Genomic DNA, 6,048 nt, shown 5'->3' with positions numbered 1-6,048 from the left:
GTGGCATGTACCACGTGTGTGTGTGTATGTGTGTGGTTTCTGACACATGCCTCTGATTGGAGCCCGGCTGCTGTATTTCTGGGGGAAGCGGCTTCAGTGACCCCCCGGGCTCCCTGCTGGGTGGCAGACACGGGGAATCTGGGCCTTTTTGTTTTTTGCCTGTGTGGGTCTGTTTGCCTTGAGGATCCTGCTATCTTCAGCATTAGCAGCACCCACCGCTTGATCACGGGTCCCAAGATTCTGGTTTGGTCGGCTCGAGGGCCGCCCGTCCTGACCGTGGGCTTGGGAGGGCGCCCCGGTCTCATCCTCACCACCTGTGTATATTGTGTGTCTTTTCCATCGCGGGCAGGGTCCTCTATGTTGATCTTGTTGAATCTCAATGAGTGAAAATCACTCCCGAAATGCATCTTGTGCGGCTGGAGCAGACAGCAGCCCCTTGAGGTCTCTGGGGCTCGCGGAGCTCCGCGTTTCTGCAGCCGCTGCAGCCGCCCAGTGGGTTTTTGTGTCCTGTGCTAACTTGTGACTCATGGTTAAAGTTGTGAAACTGAGTCTGTGAGTTCTCCTTATGTGTGAACCACAAAAAACCATTTTTTTCCTTGAAAAAGGAGGATCCTTAGCCTTCTATGCTGGCCTGTTTGTAAGGGAACCTTTCTGCATCTGTGGCCTGCTTGGGAGCACCCTCGATTGCAGCTGTTGGAGAGCCAATGTTAATAAGAACTGAACATTCGTTTGCACTTTAGAGATTTCTGGAACAATGAGGGGTTGTGTGCCATGCGCTGAACTGTGTCCCCAGGCCCCACCAATTCTATGCTGAAGTCATCATCCTCAGGCCCTCAGAGTGTGACTGCATTTGGAGACAGGGTCTTTAAAGAGGCGATTATAGTTAAATGGGGTCACTGGAGCAGGCCCTCATCCAATAGGACCGGTGTCCTTATAAGAAGAGAAGATGATAGGGACACCAGTCCTATTGGATTAGGACACAGACATATTAGTGTGGGACAACCGTGTGAGGACATAGGGAGAAGGTGGCATCTACAAGCCAAGGGGAGAGGCCACAGGGGAAACCAACCCTGCTGACCTTGATCTCAGTGTAAGGAAATAAATCTCTGTCGCTTAAGTCCCAGCCTGTGGTACTTTGTTATGGCAGCCTGAGCAAACTCATATTTATTTATTTTAAAGACAGAGTCTCACTCTGTTGCCCAAGGTGGAATGCAATGGCGAGATCTCGGCTCACTGCAACCTCTGCCTCCCGGGTTTAAGCCATTCTCCTGCCTCAGCCTCCTGAGTAGCTGGGACTACAGGCATACACCACCACTCCCGGCTAACTTTTGTATTTTTAGTAGAGACAGGGTGTCACCATGTTGGCCAGGCTTGTCTCAAGCTTCTGACCTCAAGTGATCTGCCAGCCTCGGCCTCCCAAAGTGCTGGGATTACAGGTGTGAGCCACTGTGCCTGGCCATATATCATACTTTAAAATTACTGGCCAGGCACGGGGGCTCATGCTTGTAATCCCAGCACTTTGGGAGGCCAAGGTGGGACAATCACTTGATCCCAGGAGTGTGAGACCAGCCTGGGCAACATGGTGAAACCCTGTTTCTACAAAAAATAAAGAATTAGCCATGCATGATGGCGGCTTCTGTAGTCCCAGCTACTCGGGAGGCTGAGGTGGGAGGATCGTTTGAACCAGGGAGGTCGAGGCTGCAGTAGCCATGTTAGCACCACCGTGCTCCAGCCTGGGCAACAGAGCAAGACTCAATCTCAAAAATTAAAAAAAAAAATTAGTCCTTAAAGAAGGTTCTGCTTGGGCTACGTAACAATTGCTCCAAGGGCCTGAGCATATGCTGGAGTGGGAGAGACCATTTCCAGCTGGTCTGGAGCTTCATGGCTGCTGAGAGCTCTGGAGGGTTCTAAATGTTGGGACTTGTTTTCTCCCACCCCTCAAAAGAAATGAGGGGAGTTCCACAGAGATACAAAGTGATGTGGGGCGGGGGGTGTCATTCGCTGACTGTAGATGCTGGCATCTGGCTTTTGCGCATTTGCAAAGCAGGTTGGGAAGGAGGGCAGATCTTGAGGGTCTAGCATCCCCTCAGGGTGGAATGCTGACATGGCCTCCACATTTCCGCCCCTGATGGATGCATCCTCCTCCCAGTTATTCAGTCAGATACAAATCTAGGTGCTGCTGTGAAGGGGTTTTTCAGACACAGTTAAGACCCCAATCAGTTGCCCTTAAGAGAGAGGATGATTAGGCGGGGCGTGGTGGTGCATGCCTGGAGTCCCAGCCAGCACTTTGGGAGGCTGAGGCAGGAGGATTGCTTGAGCTCAGGAGTTTGAGACCAAACTGGGCAAATGGCAAGACCTCATCTCCACAAAAAAATTTTAAAAATTAGCTAGGTGTGGTGCTGCACACCTGTAGTCCCAGCTACTCAGGAGGTTGAGGCAGGAGGATTGCTTGAGCCCAGGAAGCCGAGGCTGCAGTGAGCCATGACTGCACCAGTGCACTCAGCCTGCGTGACAGACTGAGACCCTGTCTCAAAAAAAAAAAAAAAAAAAAAAAGGTGGTTCGTCTTGCTGGGCCTGACCTGATCAGGTGAGACTGTAAAGAGACTGGACCCTCGAGACGGGAGAGATTCAAAGTGTGGGAGGATTTGACATGTCAGAGCTTCTCCAAGGCTGGCTTTGAAGATGGAGGGGCCACATGACAAAGAGGGATGGCACCTTTAGCAACCAAGGGAGGCTCTGACCAGCAAGAACACGGGGACTCAATTCCACGCTTGGAGGACCTGGATTCTACCACATGCAGTTGAGGCTAGAACAGGTTTCTGAGCTCCAGATGCGAACACAGCGGGAAGACACCTTGATTATAGCCTTTGTTTATTGTTATCATCATCACCATTATCATTCTTTTATTTTATTTACATTTATTTATTTATTTATTTATTTATTTATTTATTTATTTAGAGACAGGGTCTGGCTCTGTTGCCCAGGCTGGAGTAGAGTGGTACAATCAGAGCTCACTGCAGCCTCCACCTCCTGGGCTCAAGCTATCCTCCTGCCTCAGCTTCTGGAGTAGCTGGGACCACAGGCACGCACCATCATGCCTGGATGATTTTTATTTTCACTAGAGGTGGGATCTTGCTATGTTGCCCAGGCAGGCCTTGAACTCCTGGGCTCAAGTGATCCTATCACGTCAGCCTCCCAGAGTGCTGGGATTCCAGGTGTAAGCCACTGCACCTGGCCCATTTTAGCCTTGTGGAGACCCTGGGTGGAGACGCAGTCATGCTGAGGCTGGACTTTCAACCTGCACAGCTGCAGGCTCACGAGGGTTGTGTGAAGCTATGAAGTTTGTGGTAGTTTGTTACCTAGCATGGGAAACCGGGGACACAATTTGGCCAAGCTCCCCCAGCGTGTGAGTGCAGAGACGGGGCCATGTCTCCCCTGTTCAGCTCAATTCTGTTGCCAGCAGCGCTTCTGTTTGGAGAAGACCCTCCCCATTGCCCCCATTGCCTCCATTGCCTTGGGTCAGGGTTGAGCTGACGCAGGGAGGCTGGCCAGGGGCTGCTGCAGTTGCCCCAGAGAGCGGAGGTGGCCGGACGCTCCAGTCCTCCCAGCCATGGCTTGGCTGAGCTGGTGCTTCTCCAAGTGGCCAAGGGGGAGGAAGAGAAACCCTTCTGGGCTAAGTCTGGGGGTCCCTGGAGAGAGTGGGCTGGTGGCACGTAGAGGGACACAGTCCTGGGAGTGGGTCCAGAGTGCTGAGATTTGTGGGGGTCATTTCACCTCCCAGAGCCTCGACTTTTCTTATCTGTAAAATAGGGATTAAAAACACGTTCCCCACAGCATTACCGTGAGAAGGCGGGTGGGGATGCCCTTTGCGAAATGAAGGGTTGACCTGTGTGATCCGGTTCTGCCGATGCTCCGGCCACGCATGTGACCGCCGGCTGCTGTGGCTTTTCTCTGCACGCGCTGCTTCTTCTGAGCCTTCAGGTCTCAGCTGAGAGGCCTCCCCCTCTGAGACCCCTCTGTGACTGCTCTGTCAAAGTTGCTTTCCTGGAGACACCTACTGTCCTTGTGGGACTCACCACGGTGCAGATTCTGTGTGACATTTGTGTGTTCCTCTGTCTGTCCCCTGCACTGAGTTACAAGCTCCTCAAGGCCAGGGCTGGGTGTGGCTTTCCTCACCAACACTCTGGGACAGTCCTTAGTGTGAAGGAGACACTCAGTGAACACCTGTGGTAAAAAAAAAAAAAAAAGCACACACACAAAAACACCTGCCAGCTGGGCGCGGTGGCTCACGCCTGTAATCCCAGCACTTTGGGAGGCCCAGGTCAGCAGATCACTTGAGGTCAGCAGATCAAGACCATCCTGGCTAACATGGTGAAACCTGGGTAAAAATACAAAAAAGTTAGCAGGGTTTGGTGGCATGTGTCTGTAATCCCAGCTACTCAGGAGGCTGAGGCGGGAGAATCATTTGAACCTGGGAGGCAGAGGTTGCAGTGAGCCGAGATCACACCTCTGCACTCCAGCCTGTGTGACAGAGCGAGACTCCGTCTCGGAAAAAAAAAAAAAAAAAGAAAGAAACACAGCTGCTGTGTTGGTGGGACTGCCCCTATTCAGCCTGTGCAAAAGTTCCACCAGGTTCTCACCCCCTGAGGCCAGGGACCGGGAAAGCTGGAGGCTCCCCAGCCAAGGGCAGGCCAAGCCCTGGAGCTGCCCGGGCCTGGGCACCCCTGGAACCCAGCTTCCCTCCCTCTTCCTGCTCTAACTCACAGCCACTTGGTGTTTTTCCACGAGAGGCGGGAATCAAAGTCTTCGGGGCTTTGAAGCTACAGAGCTAATCATTTTCAACTAATTAAAACACAATTTGCAAATATTGCTGGCAGGAGCGTCCTGTCTCTGCCAGGGTTTGCAACCTGGGTCCCACTCATCTGGAAAAGAGTGTCTAGGGCTGGAGGGAGGCCATGTCCCCTCCCTGGGCCTCAGGGTCCTCAGCTCACAGCCAGTCCCATGGGTCCTGGTTTCTGAATACCCCCGGGGAGCCACTGCTCAGCCTCTGTGTGGCCACACCGGCCTCATTGCAGGGGCCCCTGTTGCCACCCTTAACCCCGGCAGTCTCCTCCACACAGTGGTCAGAGTGGCCTGTTGGGGTACACAGCAGGCCCTGCCACATGGCCTCCGCATTCTCCAGCTGCTCCCCAAGTCTTCACTGTGGTCTTTGGGGGCCTCAGGGCCTGAGCTCTGGCTCCTGGCCTCCTCACCCTCCCCAGGGCCTCCCCACCCCACTGGATCCACCCCAGGACTTGCTGTTCCCTGGGCGAGCAGAGCACCACCCTAGGGTCTTTGCACCTGCTGTGCACCCCAAACTGTGGGGAACAGTTTTGCCTTCTCACCAGGCTAAGGTCAAGGCGAAGGACCCACTTGTCTCCCCCATGGCCAGGGGTGGGGGAAATGCCTGAGTGTCCCCAGTGCTCAGGGAACCCCCTCTCTGGCTTCTCAGCTCCCCGCACTGCTTCCCCAGGGAGGTGGCTGGGCTATGGGTCCAAAGATGAGCTCACTTTGGAAATGTGGAGGTTCTGGAAACCTGCCTCCTCTTCTCCCCTCCTTCCTCCCCCTCTTCTCCCCTCCTTCCTCTTCTTAGCAGCCTCTTCTTCTCCTTATTTTCCTTTCTTTTTTTCTTGATGATGTCTTAGGGCTTCTGATGACAGAGGCAGAAGGGCTCCTCTGAGGATGGCTTTTAATAGACACTCACAGTCCACTGTATTCCGATGTCCCTGTGGCATCCGTTTGTGAAGCGCACCCCGTCTGTGTGTCTGTCCAGGCTTTCTCTGTCCCCCAGTGGGGTGGGGCTGGCCATTTGTTGCTGAGTCTTCAGGGCCTACCTGGACAGCCTCAGTGGGTATATCTGGAACACATGAATTACCAAGTCTACGAAATGGGCTTAGTGATGCTTCCCCTCCACCAGCAGCCTCACAGGATTCACAAAACCACCTTCATCTAGCTACAGTTTGTTGACACGGACTGGGGCCGGGCACTGTGCCTTTTGTGCCGTGGTCC

Source organism: Pan troglodytes, chromosome 23, assembly GCF_028858775.2.
Source record: "Pan troglodytes isolate AG18354 chromosome 23, NHGRI_mPanTro3-v2.0_pri, whole genome shotgun sequence".
Classification (NCBI taxonomy): domain Eukaryota; kingdom Metazoa; phylum Chordata; class Mammalia; order Primates; family Hominidae; genus Pan; species Pan troglodytes.
The sequence above is the reverse complement of the archived record's forward strand: the minus strand, read 5'-3'. Positions refer to the sequence as shown.